This window comes from Lagenorhynchus albirostris, chromosome 14, assembly GCF_949774975.1.
Source record: "Lagenorhynchus albirostris chromosome 14, mLagAlb1.1, whole genome shotgun sequence".
Lineage (NCBI taxonomy): Eukaryota > Metazoa > Chordata > Mammalia > Artiodactyla > Delphinidae > Lagenorhynchus > Lagenorhynchus albirostris.
The window spans coordinates 22,893,149-22,915,957 of NC_083108.1; positions in this window are offsets into that span (position 1 = coordinate 22,893,149).

Here is a 22,809-nt window from a genome sequence, read left to right on the forward strand (position 1 = left end):
CGCGGAGCACAGGCTCCGGATGCTCAGACTCAGTGGCCATGGCTCACAGGCCCAGCCGCTCTGCGGCATGTGGGATCTTCCCGGACTGGGGCACGAACCCGTGTCCCCTGCATCGGCAGGCGGACTCTCAACCACTGCGCCACCAGGGAAGCCCAACACCTTTTCTTGGCGAGACCTATTTAAAGTTGGCCAAGGTACCAAGACATTGGTGTGGAGGGGGATCATTGGCTTCTCATCATCTTCAACAGTCAGTGCCTCCAAGATCATTCCAAACAAGAATTAATAAAGAGAAAAAAAATCGATGAACATGTGTTGAAAAACCTCAAGTTAGTGGTAATGTGTGGAATAATAATAATGAATAACATACATTAAGAATGTTTGTAGTTTACTGGGCACTCTCTAAGCGCTTTGCGAGTATTACTTAATACAGCAAGCTGTGAGAAAGGTACTATTACTACCCTCATTGTGTAGGTGAGAAAACTAAGGCACAGGGAAATTGACCAAGATGACCAGTAATTGATGGAGCTGGAATTCAAACCCTGATTTCTGGAGCCTACGTTCAGTCATCGTGTGATACTGCCTTGTTATGGAATAATTGACGGATGGTTAAAAATGTAAAAAAATAAAAGAAATTTTAAACACCCGCCACTTCTGCTCTTCTGTTTGACTCAGTTAACTAACTTTCGCTTTTGTATGTACTAAGTACACATTTTTATTTAATTTGTGAGCTAAGTGTATATTTTTATTAATCATGTCTCGGCTCTTATGTCAATTTTGGGGTGATCAATCCTAGTTATAAGTAGGGTCACATTACTCTTATAAAAAGTTTCAAGAAATCTCTCATAGTCCCTCTCACCTTCCCTCCAACCAGATTGCTACCCAAGCTTCTCCCGGAAATCCTGTTACTACCACTGAACTTGGCGTTTGGGTCATACCTGGAACAACTATGTCCAGTATTGAAAATGGAAAACACAAGAAGGTCACACATGCTACAGAGGGATCTTAATGTCAGTTTGAGAGCGAGGAGCTCAGTGTTTCTGCCGTAGCTCTCCAGAGACAGGACCATGTAACACAGATGAGGGGCGAGGTGTGTCCTAGAAGAGACGGGATGTGGGAGGTGGCCGAAGGGGCACTTGGAGCCAGACATGAATGGGGTTTCTTTCTTCCTGTTTTGAAGCTTGGGTACTTGACCAGGAGCTCTTGGGAGTGACCCAGGCTCAGGAATGAGCTGGTAAGATGCTTCTGAGCTAACAGCCCTCTTCCTTCCTAGATGTTGGCCTGTTTGAAACTATGTTGCAAGGTTGGTTTGTTCTAGAATCTGATGCAGTTCTAGTAAGTGATCAGTAAGTGGTGTGAGAAATGACTGCATTCTGCCAGCATTCAAAAAGGTAGGGGTAGAGTGGGGCAGGCAGGTTACATGCCCTAGAGTACAAACACCTGTGCACTGAATGCCCCTCAGTTGATTAAAATTGTGGAAGACGCTGTTGAATTATTTGACTTTAAGACGTGTGGTAGACTGTTGCTTTGGTGGCCTCCAATGAATCATGCCTCCTGATACTCATGTCCTTGTGTAAATCTCTCCCCTCAGATCTGGGCTGGCTTGGGACCTGCTTTAACCATTAGCATGTTCTGGAAGCACCATGTGCTACTTCTAGGCTATGCTTTAAGAGCCCAACAGCTTCCTCTTTTGCAGTCTGGGTTAAGCCAGCTGCCATGTAAGAAGCCAGACTACCAGAAATGAAGAAGAATGTCTGAAGTCTCCATTTTGGAAGGAAGACCAAGCGAACCACCCAGAGATGCCACGTGGAGGAGAACTGAGGAACCCAACTATACGGTTCAGCCACTCAGGATGGCTCTTCTCTTGCTCTCTGTACATGCCCTGCTCGGCAAGACCCTGCTTCACTCACACGACTATCCAATCCTCTTAATTATAGGGCTTAATTAGCCCCTGGTAACCAATGAGCCCACCTGATGTCAATTCCGCCTATAAATAGTAGCCTCCTTCTCCCCTGAGTAGCAAGACTGCTGGCATGTCCTGCCTGGAGTCTGCCGCACATGGTGGGGTGTTGCTCCAGGACCCTTTGTGTAAGATCCCCCTGTCCAATAAACGTCCCCGCCGCTGTCTCCAGGCTCTTTCTTTGGCCTCAAGGCTGGGCAACTACAAGGCTTGCAGGCCTGCGGGGTGCAGCCCAACACCAACCCATGGTGAGGTCTGAGACCCAGACATATGACACAAGTTGGCCGTTCCAGCCAGACCCCAGTCGTTCAAGCTACTCCACCTGTCATCCTGTGGAAGAGACCAGCTGTCTCCATCAAGCCCATCCCAAATTGCAGAATTGTGAGTAAGTAATCAAGTGAGTGTTATTTTAAGTCACTAACTTTTGGGATAGTTTGTCACTCAGCAATAAGTAACCAAAAAAAAAAAATTCCTCGTCACTAGTGTTGTCTTTTGGCCCGTTTTGTTTTGCTCTTAGTAAGTCCTCTTTGAGTTTATACTTCTAGAAAGTTATGTCGTCATGGAATGTCAACATGGAGAGCAAGGGCCCATGCCTTGTTTTTATTTCCGTATCTCACTGTATCTATCCCAGCACCCAGCACATAGCAGATGATAAGGAAACATTTGCTAAATGACTGAATAGTTCCAAACTAGTGGGAATAGAGTCCAAACATTAGTTTGCCATTCTGGGCTCTCAGCCATGGGCTCACATGCTTCCTTTCCAGCTTTTTCTTCTGTTACTCTCTTTGCTTCAGTGAAGTTTGGCCCATCTCTTCCCTAAACACTGCTGGGTCTCTTAGGTTCCCTGCCTTTGCTCAGTCTGTACTTTCTGTTTCGAATCCCTTCACTCCCACACCCAGGCACACTCACACGTACACACACGCACATCTCGCATGTATTTCTTGTCCCTACTCCAAGACCTGGGTCAAATGCCTGATCCCCTCAATCAGGGAAGAACTCGTATCTCGGAATGCTCAGAATATTCTAGCAATCTTCTGCCACTTAACATGTTTTACCTCATTTGAAAGTTTTTTAACCTACAGGTCTTTTCCCCCTCTGTTAGACTGAAGCTGCTAAAGGTTGTGCCCCATCTTGTATATTTTTGTATCTCCTATATGACCTCAAAGGTGCTCAGTAGGTGCTAGTAAATGAATGTTGATTGGCGGGAAAAGCCAGAAAGTCATCTGAAGCTATTGCCCCTTGGGAGGAGCCCGTTTTGACAAGTGAGGGTGATCATTTCTCTCCTTATAACCAATTTACAGGTTACTTTTATGCTTATGTATTTAAAGTTTTTCTTCCCCCATGAGATGCCTTTTAATTTGAATGCCAACCTAAAGACAATGCTTTGACATTTCTTACTTTGAAACACTAGACATAGGACAGTTGAATGAATGAAAGAGAAAGGAAAGTTCAAGTGCTACCATGCTAAGTGGTCAGGGAGGGGTGTGCATAAAACTTGGTCCCTGCTTTCAGGTCACTCATGAAATCGGTCTTTTTAAAGGGAAAGGAGAAGGGAGAGAAAAAGACACAGAAGGAAGTTGAGGACCTAACAAGTGTGATCAGTACTGGTCATCGGTGTGAACAGAATCCTGGAGAGTAATTGAGGGAGTGCTTTACATGTTATAAGAACACTAGAGTGTGGTTTGTGAAGAGGAATGGGCAGCCGAGTAGGAGAGCCAGCAGGTAGTGTTGGTAAAAAGGCAGACACATATTTCTGCTCGTCTATATTTTCCAAGTTTTCTGCAATAAGCATGTATTACTTTTACAATCATAAAACACATGCCAAAATGCTCTTTTAAAATTAAAGGTCAAAATTAAATGCTCTTTTAAAATTAAAGGTAAAAATTAAATGCCTATTGGTGTGTAAAGTGATATAGTTTGGAAAGCTTGGGATGGTTATTGTTCACTCTCAAGTAGTATGTGTTTGCCTTTGTCCTTTTGGGGCATTTTTTTTCTTTATTTTTTGGCTGCGTCGGGTCTTAGTTGCTGCACACGGGATCTTGGTTGAGGCATGCGGGATCTTTGGTTGCGGCGTGCAGTCTCTTCATTGTGGTGCTCAGGCTTCTCTCTAGTTGTGGCATGCGGGTTTTCTCTCTCTAGTTGTGGTGCAGGGGCTCCAGAGCGCATGGGCTCTGTAGTTTGAGGCACGCGGGCTCTAGTTGAGGTGCGCGAGCTCAGTAGTTGTGGAGCAGGGACTTAGTTGCCCCACGGCCTGTGGGATCTTTGTTCTCTGACCAGGGATCAAACCTGCATCCCCTGTATTAGAAGGCAGATTCTTTTACTGCTGGACCACCGGGGAAGTCCCCTTTCGTGGCATTTTTGTTTTAACTTGTTGATGACATAACTTGTTGACAAGTGAAAGGGCTTATGGGTAATTATCAGGGTATTGATGATACTGAATTTACATTCTTCCAGTCTGACCATAGGAGAATAAGTCTCTTGTTTCTATATTTATTTATGTGTTAAATGTTCTTAGAAAATCCTTGGGTTCTAGATAAACCCAATACATCCCAATTTACTGGGGAGAGATGGTTTGATATTCAAAGGCCCCTGTTATTTACCAAGTTAAGCACAGACTTCCAAGCCTGACATATAAGACTCTTCAGAGACAGCAACCTCTAATTTCCCTTGGCCCATCTCTTCCCTAAACACTGCTGGGTCTCTTAGGTTCCCTGCCTTTGCTCAGTCTGTACTTTCTGCTTCGAATCCCTTCACTCCCACACCCAGGCACACTCACACGTACACACACGCACATCTCACATGTATTTCTTGTCCCTACTCCAAGACCTGGGTCAAATGCCTGATCCCCTCAATCAGGGAAGAACTTGCATCTCGGAATGCTCAGAATATTCTAGCAATCTTCTGCCACTTAACATGTTTTACCTCATTTGAAAGTTTTTTAACCTACAGGTCTTTTCCCCCTCTGTTAGAAGTTAAATTCCTACTTCCTGTATACTTCACCCTCCATGTCCTTGTTTCCACCCACCATTCCCTGGGCTGATTCCAAATGCCCTTCTTCTTCCGAGGGAGAACAAAGCAGTTGGGAGGATGGGGCCTGGAATTAGCCACCCTCCTGCCCCCCCCCCCAGTGTGAATCTGGCTCTGCCACTTACCCATGTGACTCTGGGTAAGCCAGGGCAACAAGCCTCAGTTTGCTGATCTCTGAAAGGGACACAATAACTCAACTCAAAGAGTTGCTGTGCTACAAATAATCAATTAAATAACACTGAGCACTTCACACAGTGCTTGTGTAACAGGGAAGAACAAAATCTGACTCCATGTTGGATCTGTTTCTTTTACATTTAACCTTTGCTCTCTGTTACTTTTTGTTACCATAATCACTAAAATGATGTTGTCTATAGCTGTTGGCATAAATAATGTCATGCCTAGGGGAGACCTGCCCGTCTGCCTGAATGTTAAACTAAAGTGCCTTTGTTCAGCTCACAGGGAGACTTTCTGACAGTGCCCACCTGTGAATGGCTGCAGAAAAGAAGAAATTAACACATCCCCTCCCTGATTCTGGCCAAGCCAAGAGATATTTTGCAAGACTAATGGCCTTTTCCCTTCACTTCCTCACCTCCTCCCCCTCTCTGTTCTATAAAGGAAACTGGCATCCATACCTCGATAAGATGGTACTCTAGGATACTAGTCTGCCATCTTCTCAGATGCCTAGCTTTCCGAATAGGGTCGCTATTCCTGGCCTCAACACCTCGTCTTCCGGTTTATTGGCCTGTCGTGCAGCAAGCAGAGTGAGCTTGGACTCGGTAACAAATCTGGCTTATAGAAGGTGCTCTGGAAACTCTAGGTAATTTTGCTCCTCACCTGCAACCAGCTCTCCAGATATTGTTCCTTCTCTTTCTGAAGGCACCCAGGTCTTCAGCAAGGCCCACTCTGGCCTGCAGTATGGGGGTGTGAGTCTCATCCCAATTCTCCCCAGTGAATGACTGGAGCCCCAGGGGTAGCTGTGCATCCTGCTGCTCGAGAGGCCCCCAAGACTGTAGCTTTGAGCCTGGCCCACCACCCATATTCAGTGAAGATGGTTGAGTTTATTGAATTGCAAATGCTGGTGCCTCAACCAGGCCTAAACCTGTCACCTTGTAGGTGTTGGAATGGCTTAATGCAACTTAATAAGAAAGAATCGTAACTGAATAAGAATAGCAAGTTGTTCTTTTCCACTGGGCTCTTGCTGAGGTGCTGTGACTGCTCAGAGCAGGAGGTGGGCCTTTTCTTGTGTCTTTTCTTCCTCCAGAGATAGCTTCAAGGGCTCTCTTCATTCCGTCCTAACAGCTCTGTTAATCATTCTGTGCTGTATCTTGGGAGTGATCTCTTGTTAATAATTAACGCCTTACCTTCTGTTTCCAAATGTGACTGCTGTAATCATGTTCCTTTCAAGCTAATGAGTTTCCTGCGGCACCTTGCAAATGTTAACCAGGAAATGGCCCAAATGTCTCCCTGCAAGAAGAAGTGTTTTTCAGAAATGTAGATCAGAGAGTTAAAATGTCATTTCTTAACCCATGTTACTAGAGGCACAGGCCCCTGCCAGAGCAACAATATGACCAGAAGTCCAGAGCTTTCCACGTGCTTATATTGACTGCATCAGCAGATATAGCCTCCCTGGAGAAAGAGAGAAACTTGATTCCCAAATGTGACCTCATGTGCACTGGAAGGACACAGGACTTGGCAACAGAAGACCTGCACCCTGACTTTGTCACCTACTGGCTTATTGCCTTCAGCAAGTCACATAATCTCTCAGAGCCTCCGTTCCTTCATCTGTGAAGTGGGAGGAAAACTCACCACACAAGATATTCTGATGATCAAATGAGATAGTCTGTGTAAACTGTAAAATGTTACCCCAAGATGAGGTGTTATTTACATGGTAGCCACTCATTATTGTAGCCTATTTATACAAGGAAAAGCGGTGGAAAGAATGAAATACAATATTAACACAGGTTTCTATATAAAAATAACAAACAATCGGGACTTCCGTGGTGGTCCAGTGGTTAAGAATCCGCCTTCCAATACAGGGGAAGCAGGTTCGATCTTTGGTCGGGGAACTAAGATCCCGCATGCCATGGGGCAACTAAGCCCGCGTGCTGCAACTACTGAGCCCACATGTTCTGGAGCCCGCAAGCCACAACTAGAGAGCCTGTGTGCTGCAACTAGAGAGCCTGTGAGCTCTGGAGCCCACACACGACAACTAGAGAGAAGCCCACGAGCTGCAACTAAGACCTGACGCAGACCCCCCCAAAAAAAATCCATATATAAAAATCTTAAAAATATAAAAACAGTAAAATTAGGTACACTACATGGCTTTACATCAACATGCTTTGCCAGATAACAAGTACCCCTGTTACTCTGTGAAATGGGATTCCATTTACAAGTTCAACACGGATCTATTTTGTACAATTTAGTTACACCCAAACCTTTTCTATATGATAGGAAGAGTAATGTTCAGAAATCATGGCGATTTTCTTTTGGATCACTCGAATATTGGGATCAAATTTAACTCAAAACATTTATGACTCTGTTAAGGAAAAATAAAAGTTTCAATCTGTTGAGATTTAAAGCTGCTAGAGTGACAGTTTATTTATTAGACCCTTATAAGCCTGAGAAAAACGAACCCAGGAATTGGGGATTTTCTGACCAGCAATAAAATCCATACCGTGTGAAGAACGCTGGGTTAAATTAAGTCACTAGTGAGCTCATCTTACAACCTTAGCAAACGAATTCAATTCCCTAAACAGAAATTTTATGACCTAAGGGAGCAAATCTAATTTCCTGTATTAAACATAGTTTACTTGTTTAGATGGTTAACCTATTTTATTTATGTGTTGCTTCTTATTAGCTACCAGTAAACAAGGAAAGGATATTATCTTGATAATGGGATATACACAGTTAAGTCTGTTTTCAGGCGTACCTCATTTTATTGTGCTTCGTTTTATTGCCTTTCCCAGATATTGCATTTTTTACAAATTGAAGGTTTGTGGCAACCCTGCGTTGAGCAAGCCCACAAGTGCCATTTTTCCAATAGCATTTGCTCACTGCATGTCTCTGTGTCACATCTCTGTGTCACATTTATTCTCTCAATATTTTAAACTTTTTCATGATCATATTTGTTATGGTGATCTGTGATCAGTGATCTATGTTGTTACTATTGTAACTGATTTGGAGGGGTCACAAACGTGCCCATATAAGACGACAAACTTAATAAATGTTGTGTGTGTTCTGACTGCTCTACCATCCTGCTGTTCCCGTATCTCTCCCCTTCTCATTGGGCCTCCCTATTCTCTGAGACACAACAATATTGAAATTAGGCCAATTAATAACCATACAGTGGCCTCTCAGTGTTCAAGTGAAAGGAAGAGTCACGTATCTCTCACTTTAAATCAAAAGCTAGAAATGACTAGGTTCAGTGAGAAGGCACGTTGAGAGCACAGACAGGCCGAAAGCTAGGCCTCTCAGGCCAGTTAGCCACACTGTGAACGCAAAGAAAAAGTTCTTGAAGGAAATGAAGAGTGCTACTCCAGTGAACACATGAATAATAAGAAAGTGAAACAGCCTGTCGCTGATGTGGAGAAAGTTTTAGTGGTCTCAACAGAAGATCAAACCAGTCCCAACATTCCTTTAGTCCAAGGCCTAATCCAGAGCAAGGCCCTAACTTTCTGCAATTCTGTGAAGGCTGAGAGCGGCAAGGAAGCAGCAGAAGAAAAGTTTGAAGCTAGCAGAGGTTTGCTCATGGAGTTTAAGGGAAGAAGCCGTCTCCATAATATCAAAGTGCAAGGTGAAGCAACAAGTGCTGATATGGAGGCTGCAGCAGATTAACCAGAAAATCTAGGTAAGATAACCAGTGTGGGTGGCTATACTAAACACCAGGTTTTCAATGTAGCTGAAACAGCCCTCCCTATATTGGAAGAAGATGCCATCTAGGACTTCATAGCTAAAGAGATACCTGGCCTCAAAGTTTCAAATGACAGGCTGACCCTTTTGTTAGGGGCTAATGGCAGCCAGTGACTTTAAGTTGAAGCCAACGCTTATTTATCATTTTGAAAATCCTAAGACTCTTAAGAATTATGAGAAATTTCCTCTACCTGTGCTCTATAAATGGAACAACAAAGCCTGGATGGTAGCACATCTGTTTACAACATGGTTTACTGGATATTTTAAGCTGACTGTTGAGACCTATTGCTCAGAAAATAAAGATTCCTTTCAAAGTTGTACTGCTCATTGATAATGCACCTGGTCACCCAAGAGCTCTGCTGCTCCATGTACAATGAAATTAATGTTGTTTTCATGCCTGGTAACAAAACACCCGTTCTGCAGCCCATGGATCAAGGAGTGATTTTGACTTTCAAGTCTTATTCTTTAAGAAACACATTTCAGGGGCTTCCCTGGTGGCGCAGTGGTTGAGAGTCCACCTGCCGATGCAGGGGACACGGGTTCGTGCCCCGGTCCGGGAGGATCCCACATGCCGCGGAGCGGCTGGGCCCGTGAGCCATGGCCGCTGGGCCTGCACGTCCGGAGCCTGTGCTCTGCAACGGGAGAGGCCACAACAGTGAGAGGCCTGCGTACTGCAAAAAAAAAAAAACACATTTCATAAGGCTATAGCTGCCATAGATAGTGATTCCTCTGATGGATCAGGGCAGAGTAAATTGAAAACTTTCTGGAAAGGATTCACCATTCTAGATGCCACTAAGAACATTAATAAGAGTTTGGAAGAAATTGATTCCAACCCTCACAGATGACTTCGAGAGTTTTAAGACTTCAGTGGAGGAAGTAACTGCAGATGTGGTAGAAACAGCAAGAGAGCTAGAATTAGAAGTGGAGCCTGAAGATGTGACTGAATGGCTGCCATCTCATGATAAAACTTTAGTGGAGGTGGAGTTGTTTCTTCTGGATGAGCAAATAGAGAGGTTTCTTGAGATGGAAGCTACTCCTGGTGAAGATGCTGTGAAGATTGTCGAAATGGCAACAAAGGATTTAGAATATTCCATGAACTTAGTTGATAAAGCAGTGGCAAAGGTTGAGAGGATTGACTCTAATTTTAAAGACGTTCCACTGTGGGTAAAATGCTTTTAAGCAGCATGGCATGCTAAGAGAAATAGTTCATGGCAGGAAGAGTCAGTCGGTGTGGCAAACTCAATACGTCTTATTTTAAGGAATTGCCACAGCTGCCCCAGCCTTTTGCAACCACCACCTCAATCAGTCAGCTGTCATCAACATCAAGGCCAGACTTTCCACCAGCAAAAAGATTATGACCCACTGAAGGTTCAGGTGATGGTTAGCATTTTTCAGCAGGAACGTATTTTAAAATTAAGGTATGTGCGTTGCTTTTTCCGACACAATGCTATTACACACTTAATAGACTACAGTATAGTAGAAACATTCATATGTACTGGGAAACCAGAAAATTCGTGTAACTCACTTTATTGCAATAGCTGCTTTATTGCAATGGTCTGGACCTGCAATAACTCTGAGGTATGTCTATAAACTTAAAAGACCTTTGCCCTACTTGGTTTATTTCTGGACCTAACTATTGATTAACCTCCTCTCTCTACCTTTCCCAAGAAAAGTAATGGCTGGCCTCGCATTTTGGATTTCACAAGGCTTTTTATTAAATATGATTTAAACTTACATGTCAATAAGTGAAGTCTGCCTGAGAAATCAAAGCCCGTAACTTCCGGTTTCCCCAACATTAATGTAAGGCTGTCCCCAGCTGGCTCCTGGGAAGGCACTTCTCAGACTGTAGCATGGGGAGGTGTCAGAAGGGGGGACGTGGGGTTATACCTTTTCTAAGGGGGATCTAAATCTTACTCTTCACGCTTCTAGGTGTTTCTAGAGCTGGAGCCCGTGGTGTGGGAAATGACCCACAGTCCACGGCAGGGGACTGAGCTTTGGGGCTTTTTTCATTTATAACGTTCTTTAATAAGAGCAGTGAATGGTGATCTCTCAAACAATTAAAGGCACCCGGCAATTTTTTTCCGTGCGTGGGCGTGAAACAACCATTCAAAATAAAAAACAAACTGGCATCCCCCTTTGCCTCTTCTTTGGTTCATCCCTCCAGTCTCCTCTTTCTGGCCCTCCCCTGGCTCCCCTGGGCTGAATAAATGCAGTTTCTGTGCTATGTGATGTCCTTGCATGAAGGGGTGGTGGACAAGACAACATAGGGGGCTCACCGGAAGTGGGGGTCTGTCTAGGATGGGATTTGCCTGCTGGGTCTGTTGGGTGGAAGGTAGAAATCGTTTCTCGCCTCAAAACTCAACTCCTCCCTCCCCACTACGAGCAGAGCTGCCTTCGGGGGCCCATCAGGCACTTTTCCTTGTTCCTTTGAGCACAGCCCTTCCGCTTGAGGTCAGCTCAGGGAGTGAATGCTTAGTATTCAGTTTGGGCTTCCTACTCTTCCGCTGGGTTATTCATTGTAGCCCTGCCTGTTATGGCAGGTTTGAAGGTTGCCTGAAGAACTCCGAGTTCCTCACGCTGCCCTGGCCTTTCTAGGACTACTTAACAGCACAAGTTGAACTAACCACACAGAATCTGCAAGGAAGGCAAGCATAGTCAATTAGGATCGCTGTACACCTTCTCCTGCCATCAGACTGTCATTTCTTGCCAAATTTAAACCTATTTCTTTGGTATTAATTCCAAAAATCGGTGGGGCATGAATGTGTGTGTGTGTGTGTGTGTGTGTGTGTGTGTGTGTGTGTGTACAAGGTATGTTTGGGTAACTGCAGAGAGAAAAACTCTTCCAAGCATATTCCACTTATTAAGGAACCTGTATCACAAAGAGTGCTGGAAAACTCAGTGCAGCTGCTTTAAAAACACCTCCATCCCACCGCAACAAATAGCCCAGTCTAGCCGGGCTCCCATTTTGTCTTCTCAAATTTTTCTTCTGAGGCACTTAGGATGTGACAACCTACTTTTGGGTTCTAGGGATAAATCCCTTCTCTGATCCATTCATTACATTCAGGGCCCTTAGAGACCATCCAGGACCTTGGCGCCCACTTGATCTCTTGAAGAAGGCCTTCTATATTAAGAACTGCTTCTCTTTCCCTGGGACCCCATTTGGAAGTGCTGCCTGTAGGATTCTGCCTACGTGGTGCTGATATGAGCTAATGTATTCACTTCAGCTGCATGGAATGTTCCTGGGAAGAGAGGTGCTCTGAGTGGATGACGGCTAACAATGTTGTCAGCTGAGGCAGCCTCGCTGGATGGGGATGGAGGCGTGAGGCCCTCCTCATTTCTCTGTATGGCCCCGTGACACCCCTTCTCACTTCCTCTTCTGAAAGTTGTCGCCAGGGGCCCTCAGCCCTGGGTGTAATTACCCTCTTGCAGCCCCTTGGCCTGCTATCTCAGACCATGGATCCAGGGGGAGAACTTCTAGTGTGGGACCCCTGCCCAGCGGCGGGGGGCAGCAGCCCCAGGTGAACCTACACTTCTTAGTCTGGCCTTGACTTTTCTCTACTACAATCGATAATCAATAATTCCATATCCTATTTCATAAGGGCCCTGTTCCCTCTGACCTCCAAGGAGACAGAGCTGTTGGATTATGACACATGAACAGTGATTGTGCAGTAGTACCCTCCTCAGGGATGTTTGCATTGTGTCCCGGGCTTCTAGTATACACAGTCCAGTATGGTAGCCACCGGCCACAAATGACTATTGATTACTTTAAATATGGCTGGTCTGAATTAAGATGTGTTGTGAGTGTAAAAAAAATAAACTCGTGGTTGTATTATGATTTATTTAACCCATCTCCTATTGAACATTGAAGATTTCCCCATTTTTGTTATTAGGAGCTGTATTGCAATAAACATCCTTATCATTTCATCCATGTAGAAGGATATATACTTGATGATACGTGAAAGTTGAATTGTTGAGTGAAAGCATCTGTGCATTTAAAATTTTGACAGATATTGCCAAGTTGTTCTTTGTAGAGGCTGCACTAATTTTCACTCCCATGTGCAGTGAATAGGAAACGGCCTGGCTTTGCCAACTTGGTAAATTGTCCAACTTTTTTTTTTTTTGGTGGGCTGTGCGGCTTGCAGGATCTTAGTTCCCTGACCACGGATTGAATCTGGGCCATAACAGTGAAAGTGCTGAGTCCTAATCACTGGACCACCAGGGAACTTCCTTATCAGACTCTTTGATCTCTGCCAATCTGGTAGTAAAAAATAGCACCTCACCGCAATTTTATGTTGCGTTTCTCTTATCAGTTGTGAGATTGAGTATGTTTCTGATGGTTTATGAATATGTCAAAGTAAAGTGGTCAGCTAGTAAAGGCTGTATCTTTGGGCGGGCAAGCTTGTCGTGATCTCTTCTGTTACCCTGAGCGGGCAGCTCTTTATCTACATAAAAGGTCCAGGGCAGAAGTTCTTGTGGTCTGGGCAGCCCCCCGTTAGGTCTTCAGAGATGAAATGAGAGCACCTGAGACAAAGGGGACACCTGTTTGCCAGTCTGATCTTCATCACTGGCCTGGGAAGAAGAGTCTTCTTGGTGAGCAATCCCAATGGCCCTCACTGTGTCTGGGCAGATTGAAGGAGAGAGTGTAGGAGAGTTCCCTCCCTGGGAATGGGAGCTGGGGTCATCCCCAATTTATCACCCCACAAAGGAGAAGTCTGGCACTACAAATAAGAGGCATTATATCTTTGTAATTTCTCCAGGTTCTCAGTAGGGATTAGCTGTGAACATGGAGGAAGGCGTGGTGAACCTGTCTTCTGAGCAGCGAGCAGAGGGATGTGGGTGTCTGCAGGGTCAGATGGGAGAGGAGGACAGGTTGGGACCCAGGAGCCTGCCGCATGGGAGGGTGGAAGGTGCAGGACACCAGTGTGTGTGTGTGAGTGTGCATGTGAAGGGGTGAGGGGACAGCAAAGGCTGTGCTGCCTTCACAACCCCAGTCCCTCAAGCTTCCTGAACATCTCAAGACCCCAGAATACACGCACAGAGTGAGGGGGACCCTCTGGTGCCTCAGCCAGCGGGCAGTAACCACCTTCCCGGTGGTTTTCTCGGAGGGAGAAAACCAAAGCTGCTCAGTGACCAGAGGAGGGCGACAACGCCCTGCCTTTCACCTTCTAAGAGGCATTCTTCAGGTGGTGGTGACTGCGGGACGATGATTTAGGATTTCCAGGGCACACTCGGAATTCTCAGGGGAGAAAGGATATGTTCTTCTGCTGCAGGTGAAGTGGGGACGGGAAAGTATCATTCTTCACCGCAAAGGCAGGAAGTTTCTTTCATTTCTGTCTCCAGCCCTTCAATAGGAATTTGTTGAAGTCTTTCAGGTGCTTAGTTGGCAACTGCCTAAGGGTCACCTTAGGCTGTTATGTGGAAACTGCAGGTGCACGTCTGGGCTTTTGAGATGTCCCTGCCCTGCGGCTCCCCTTGGCCTGGGTTGCCCCAAGGGAAGCACCTCTTCCTGTTTCCCGCGGCTGGCTAACTCCCCCTCACTCCGTGCCAACTCCTTTTCCATATGTTTTTTGTTTTGTTTTGCTTTTTTTTTTTGGTGGTCATATTCATATAACATAAAACTCACCATTTAAATCACTTTAAGTGTGCAATTCAGTGGCATTTAGTATAGTCACAATGTTATGCAATCATCACCACTATACAGTTCCAGAACTTTTTCATTACCGCAAAGGAAAATGCTATACCCTTTAAACAGTCACTCCTATTTCTTATCCATTCCCCCCTCCAACCCAATCCTTGGCAACCACTAATCTACTTTCTGGATATTTCTTATATGTAAATGGAATTGTATTGATACAATATATGGTCCTTTGTATCTGGCTTCCTTTGCTTAGTGTAGTGTTTTTAAGGTTCGTCCATGTTTAGTGTTGTTATGACTTTGTGAAATGAACATTTGTTAAGTGGAGCACAGGGTGCTGGTGAGTCCCCTAGTTCAACAGACCACAAGAGAAACTGAAATAGAGACGATCATTACCCCCAGGTCCTGGCGGAAGTGCATGGCATACCTCAAGGGGCCATGTGGGAGGGTCAAGGCAGGGGCAGATAGAGAGAGACAAGACCCGGGGCGCATGCCTTTATTAGGCTCCATGGATGGAGTGTTTTTTTTGTTTTGTTTTGTTTTTGTTTTGCCATAGAAGGGTTTTATTATTCCATGACATCTTTCCTGAATTCTTTTTTTTTAAGTTTTATTTTAATTGAAGTATAGTTGATTTACAATATTATATTAGTTTCAGGTGTAGAACACAGTGATTCAATATTTTTAGAGATTATACTGCATTTAAAGTTATTCTAAAATATTGGCCATAGTCCTTGTGTTGTACAAGATATCCTTATTTATTTTATAAATGCAGTTCGTACCTGTTAATGCCCTACCATACCTTGCCCTTCCCCGCTCCTCTCTCCCCACTGGTAACCACTAGTTCTTTATATCTGTGAGTCTGTTTCTGTTTTGTTGTGTTCATTCATCTGTTTCATTTTTCAGATTCTACATATAAGTGATAATATATGGTGTTTACCTTTCTCTGTCTGACTTATTTGACTAAGTATAATACCCTCTAGATCCATCTATGTTGTTACAAATGGCAGGATTTCATTATTTTTTATGGCTGAGTAATAGTCCATTGTATATATCTACACCACATCACATCTTCTTTATTCATTCATCTGTTGATGGACACTTAGGTGCTTCTGTATCTTGGGTATTGTAAATAATGTTGTTATGAACATTGGGGTTCAAGTATCTTTTAGAATTAATGTTTTAATTCCCTTCAGATATATACATGGGTGGAGTGTTTTGGGGTGCCTTGCTCAGGGCCAGATTGGTCAATTCATAACAAAAGAGTAGGGTTTTGGTAAGCTCCGCAGGGGGTCTCTCCTAAGGGACGCCTAAGGAACACAAGTGCTGGGCAGTGGGGAGGCTCTTGATCACAAGGGCTGTTGGGGAAACATATCAGGAACTTACATATGCTTGTAACTCCGTGGATGCCATCTAGGGCATGTGCTTGCATGAGGGGATAGTGGCAGTTTAAGGTCCCTATAAGCAACTTGGCCAAACGAAATGTTTGCTGAGGCAACAATACTCAGGAGTAGCTTAGCTAGACTCTTGACAAGCCTGCATCAGTACTTCACTCCTTTTCACGGCCAGATGATATTCCATTGTGTAGACATACCACAATTGGCTTATCATTCATCTGCTGATGAATATTTAGGTTGTTTTCACCTTTTGGCTATTGTGAATCATGCTGCTATGGACATTGGTGTATAAGTATCTGAGTCCCTGCTTTCAATTCTTTGGGGTATATACCTAGGGGTGGAATTGCTGAGTCCTATGGTAATTCCATGTTTAACTTTTTGAGGAACAGCCAACTGTTTTCCACAGTGGCTGCAACATTTTGCATTCCCACCAACAATGTGTGAGAGTTCCAACTTTGCCACATCTTCACCAACATTTTATTTCATGTTATTATTGTTGTTATTGTTATTATATCTTTCCTAGTGGGTATGAAGTGATATGTTATTGTGGTTTTCATTTACATTTCTCTAATAACTAATGATGTTAAGCATATTTTCATGTGTGTGTTGGCCACTTGTATATCTTCTTTAGAGAATTGTCTATCAAATCCTTTGCCCACTTAAAAAAAATCGGATTTTTTTGTGTTTTTGTGGTTGAATTTTAAAAGTTCTTTATATATTCTAGATACTAGAACCTTATCAGATATTTGCTTTGCAAATGTTTCTCCTAGTCTATGGGTTGTCTTCACTTTCTTGATAGTGTCCTTTGATGTGCAGAAGTTTTTAATTTTGATGACATTTAATTAATTAATTAATTTAGTTGCCTGTGCTTTTGGTGTCATATCTAAGAAACCATTGCTAAATTTAAGGTAACAAAAATATTAACTCCTATGTTTTCTTTTGAGAGTTTAATAATTTTATTTCTTATATTCAGGGCTTTGACCCCTTTTGAGTTAATTTTTTAATTTGTTATGAGTTAAGCGTCCAAGGGTCAACTTTATTCTTTTGCATGTGGCTATCCAGTTGTCCCAGCACCATTTGGTGAAGACACTATTTTTTCCCCATTGAAAGGTTTGGCGCCCTTGTTGAAAATCAGTTGATCATAGATGTATGGTTTCTAGACTCTCATTTCTATTTCATTCCCTTTGCTTTTAAGCCCCCCGGACTATTTGAGAATAAGGTGCTTCCCTTCTATTTTCCTATTCCTTGTCACTCTTCTTAGTCACTATCATTGATGCTCTCTTTTCATTCTCCATGTGCTCCCCTCCAAGCCTTTGTCTAAGATACTGTGATGTCTGTGTCCATGTAGACAATTCTATTTATGACCTGATCTTTCAGGTCTGAAGCCTCTTCTAGTCTAGTATTTTTCCCCTACCCTACCGTATCTGCCCACTTCCACTGATATTCCATTGACCTTGTCGTCATAGTTTCAGAAATCATAGTTTCAGAAATCCCAGGTTTCAATCACCAAATCATACATCATTAGGGGATTGCAAATTAAAACAATGGGATACCAATACACACTTACTAGAATGGCTAAAAGCCAACACACTGACCACACCAAATGCTGGTAAGGATGTGGAGCAGCAGGAATTCTCATTTATTGCTGATGGGAATGCAGAATGATACCGCCACTTTGGAAGTATCCATCTTGCAACCGTAATAAGGCTGAACACAAGACCAAACTCCCCAAAGCGAACAGAATTTTTAAAATCCCATCTTTGAAGATATTGAAGGGTAAGATTAACCCTGAAATTGCCCCCTTTCTCGTAAGAAAGGAAATCTCTCATTGTTGTTACTTTTAATTGATCTTCATTTACCCTCAGTTGAAAACATCCTAATCCATGTATGAGTCTAATTAGCCCATTTTATACATAAGTAAACTGAGGTTAGGAGAGATTCATTGCTTTTAGGTAGATAAACTGCTTGTCCAAGATCACACAGCAGTAGAAAACTAATAAATTATCCCTTGCATGAGCCATATTTTGATTCTCCACAATCATCTAAATTGTGTTTTACAAATCTTGACATTGATACAAATATTAGATTTATGTTTCAGATGGGTAAACAATGATTCTGGAATGAAATAATTTGCCAGCAAGAGTTCTTATTTTCTGTTTTGAATTTCAGAAAAAACAAAAGAAATGTGTGTCATTTGAACTGAACATAATTAAACTGTCTTTCTTGAGACCTTGTATCAATCTGATTAGCAAGCAAATTTTTTTTGTGGTAGGCACGCGGGACCCTCCCAGACCGGGGCACGAGCCCGTGTCCCCTGCAGCGGCAGGTGGACTCTCAACCACTGCGCCACCAGGGAAGCCTGCAAGCAAATTGTTTTTGCTTTTAGTTACCTGGGTTGTAAATATTCTCTCTATCTTCTAACTCCTTTTTCCAGAAGGGATTGATGACATAAATAACACAGTACTTTCTGGTCCAAATGATTTGTTTCATAGTTTTTTTTTTTTAAATAATGAAAAGCTTATCCTATTTTAAAGAGACCCATGCAACTGATTTTATATTTCTCTTTCTAAAATAGGGACTTAAATACGCTAACTATACACATAGACCTCACGTAAGCAATTCCTGTTAACAGCCCTCCACCAGACAAAGGGTAAAATCTCTTATATTGTGGAGATGCAGCCTGGAGGGAAGAATCATGATTTCCTAGCCCGGTCACCCCAGCTCACAGGTTTGACTTACAAAAGTGAGATTCTGTTAAACTGAGGACCAAGGGGGTGGAGAGAACTTCAAAGCCAATCCCAGGCCCAATTCTAGACCATAACATTAAAACTAGCCAAGAACTCTGGTTTTGAGTTACTAGCATGTGGGACTGACTAGAAATAGACTGGAATTCTATTAAATTTTTAAGGAAGCTTTATTGTCAAAGAAATTCCAGAGCTGGCAGACAATCACTGGGTCAATTCTTAAGTTGCTCACAAAGAAAGGGCTGCCAAACCTGTAGGATCCTCAGAAAGGACGTTCTTTCCAATGGCCACCTGAGAAGTGACTGTGGAAGACAAGCTTCCCCTTCAGGGAGCAGGACTCTGGGCAGCCACTGGACTGCCACCAGCATAGGGAGTCCTCGCTATTCCTATTCTAGGGACCCCGGTGTGTGGTTTACCTTTCTTTTTCCAAGTGGGAGTTCGTATTGCAGTTATCCTTTTCTCTTCATAGCTGGATTTTGGGCCTGATGGGATAGACTGCTTCTTCTTTAGCCTTTGGTCACTGATTTGCTCCATCAGGCCTGCTAGGGGATTGGTCATATCTCAGCGATCCTCCGTTTGGAGGTGGATGAAGCAACTAGCTCAACCTTTAGATACTCTCTCGGGGAGGGACTGAGCATACAGCATAGGGCCTGAGGTTTTGGAAAGTGTACTTACAAGAGGAAGGACATAAATGGAAGTCAGGTAGCCAAGGGCTGAACTATATTAGATATTTTCTGGTTGTCTCTCTCTCCTCCATTTCCGTCTTTTCACCTGGAAATTCCGTATGGCAACAGTGAAAGTGGGTGCCCATCTGATAATAGTTCTTTGAGAAGTTGACCTCTCTCCTGTCATTTGTATGACCTTGGAAGTTACGACTGTTAAGCTACATAGAGTCAGAGCGATCTGCAGAATCCAATCAAATGTCATTTTGATGGATTCAAATGGATTCATGGGTTGTAGGGAGACTATGAAAAGAATTCACAGGAGAAATAAGTAAATAGATAGTGAAATCCCATCAAGTGGCTGCCAGTGATTTAGGTACACAATCATTAAGATTTAATGAGGTAAGGTGTAATGAATTCAAGCAACTTAATCAGTAGGATCACCCTGTCAAACGGTGGTTAAGGTTAATCCGTTAGAGCCACTTTACTAATAAATGCATATTGCAAGTAAAAATGTCCCTTTAGCTATGTGCCTAATGTTAAGAAAACTGATTCAGTCCTTTTCTATGAGTTGAGTTCATTTGAGCCAGACAAGTGCTGTCATAGTGAATTAATTTGTCACCAAGATTGTTGGGAAAAATCAACTTCCTACGACAAGTGCAGCTTATAACTCCAAGTGAACAAACACCATTTTCTACAATAAACATCCTTTCAAATGTAGTTACACAAAACAAACATATTAGTCTTAAGATTATAAGTCAAAAATCCTTGGAACTGTAAGAATAAAACTTTTAATACTACAACAAAGCTCTTCGTACTTTTTAGCAAACTAGACAGGATTTCAACTGTGATGACAAGATACAGAATGTGCATAGCATTAGCTTATGTTATCTGTTCACAGGTGTGTAAATATTCACTACCATTTCCTTTTCTACCTAATAAGATTTAACGGCTACCCCAGGACTTACGTTTGCAGAGCACCTGTATCAACAATCTCTCATTTTCTCAGGCATCTTCTTTAACAATGGCTGAGTCTTAGAGATTCTGCCCCCTCCTCCATTTTCCAGCCAAAGCTGAATGAAAAAATGTGTAGGATATGACCTCTGTTTCCATAATTCCGTTCAGAAGGCATGGACTTGGATTCTCACTGGCCTGGTGACTGTGCAAGATGTTTCTGTGTCTCCTCACCCTGGAGAAGCACAGTTTCTGTTCTCACATCCTGTCAGAATCTCTGGTCAATTTGAAAAATGGTCGGCTGAAAGGTAACCTCAAAGTTTGCTTGGAAATCCACTAAATTGATTAGAATAACTTAATTGTTCCCTTAGTGTTGTTATGAATTGAATTGCGTCCTCCAAGAAAGATAAATTGAAGTCCTAATTTCCAGTATCTCAGAATGTGATCTTATTAGGGAACAGGGTCTTTGCAGATTTATCCAAGTTAAGATAAGGTCGTTAGGGTGGGCCCTAATCCAGTGAATGGTATCCTTATAAAAAGGGGAAATTTGGACACAGACACACACAGAGGGAAGACGATGTGAAGAAACACAGTGAGAATGCCGTGTAAAGGCAGACCGTAGAAGCTGCAAGCTGAAGGACTCTAAGGATCGCTAGCTGCCACCAGAGCCTGGGAGAGGTGAGGAAGGATTCTGCCCCGAGTCTCAGAGGGAGGAGAGCCCTGCTGCCACCTTGATTTCAGACTTCCAGCCTCCAGAACTATGAGAGAATACATTTCAATTGTTTTAAGGCATCCAATTTGTGGGACTTTGTTATGGCAGTTCCAGTGGGTCTTTAAACCTGGGGATGACTTAGAATTGAGAACAGAGATTATGAGGCAAAACAAACCCATGGTATCACTACTGTGTGAAATCTGGGAATCATATGTGTGTACTGGTATTTGTCTTAGCCTGCATCACCCCTAGGAAGCAGAGCTGCTATGATGATGGCGTTTGGGCAGGTAATTTGTTTTGATAAGGAATCCCAGGGAATAGGAAGAAAACAATAAAACTGGGTGCCTGATTGAGTTGGTCATCGCTGTGGGTCGCTGAGGCTGCATCCTTCAAGCACCTCTGAGGAGCCCTGTGGAATGTACCATAGAATTGTCTGCCCGAGGAACAGTAGAGGAGAACATGGAGAGAAGCACTGGCTTCTTTCTCCCGCTGGATTTCCCCTACATGACATCAAATCCCTTACACTTCTGGGTCTGTGCATGTATGGATGCAGAGTGGTTCCCAAGGGGTCCTTGGCCTTGGGTCTGAGAAGCAAGACAAGGGTGAAAAGCAAGAGAGACTGAGGATGGGAGATGCTGTCAGGCCTCGTCTGTGCAAAGCTAGGGGCCGCAGCAGTGACTAGTGCAAAGGATGTGAGGTGGGACACAAGAGTTATCCAGAAGGATTTGGAGAATTTGGCCTATTAGAGTACTGAACAATTAATTCTGATTTTAAGCTGAAAAGCGCAAAAGACGTGTAGTCTATAAACAACATCAGAACATTTAGAAGAACTTAACCATCATATTGATAAACTTTATTAGATTTCTAAGAATTACTTAAGTACTTGGAAAAGTTGTTCGGTTTGCCAGCCACTGACTTACTTTAAAAAGGAAATTGAGTATGCTGGATTTATCCATATAGTTAAAAATAGTTAAAGGAATTTAATTAAATTATAAAATCCTCCTTAAACATTTTTGTGGAAATTTGAAAGATTTATAAATAGAACTTATTTCTAAATTGAACTTAAAAACTTAAGGAGAACCAGGACTTTGAGTGATTTGAATATTAACTTTAAATACCAAAGGAGCTCCTGAGTGTTCTTTTCTGTAAAAAAAAAGCCACTCCTAAAGACTAAAAAAAAATTCATAATTACATCTTCCACTCCTATGGAAATCATCATTCTTTCCTATACTGTTCATCTGAAAAGTGGGATAAATATAACATATCCATTTAATTTGCAGCTTAAATGGTGTTTTAGTTGGGGTTCTTTGGTTGCAAACAACCGAAAGCAATTTTGGCAAAGTAAAGGGAACTTACTGGAAGGATTCTGGGTAGCTCAGAGAGTCAATGAAAAGGCTGGGATGCAGTCTCTGAAATGGATAGGAATCACGTTTGCTTGGTAGTCTAAGCAGGGTGCATGGACTCTGCCCCAGCGCGATTCAGTTGCAGGTATCAGAAGCCACTCCGGCTCTCGTCCGTGGAAAAGGATTTAATACTGGGAGTTGGGTGCTTCCAAGATCCATGGAAAGGCCAGAGGAGCGGGGTGTAGAGCACCTCCAGGAGACTCACCTGCCAAGGGAGTGCTAACTTTGCCACTGCCAGGAAGTCCGAGAGTCCTACGAGCTGTCCTTCCCTCCCCATAGCCTCACCTTTCCTGGTACCAGAGCATCTAAGTTCCCCGCAGGTCTCTCCTGGTGCTGGGATGACTGGAGCTCAAGCCACTTTTTCCTGCCGTGCACTGGAGAGTCGTCCTCAGCACCTGGGGCTGGCCCAGTG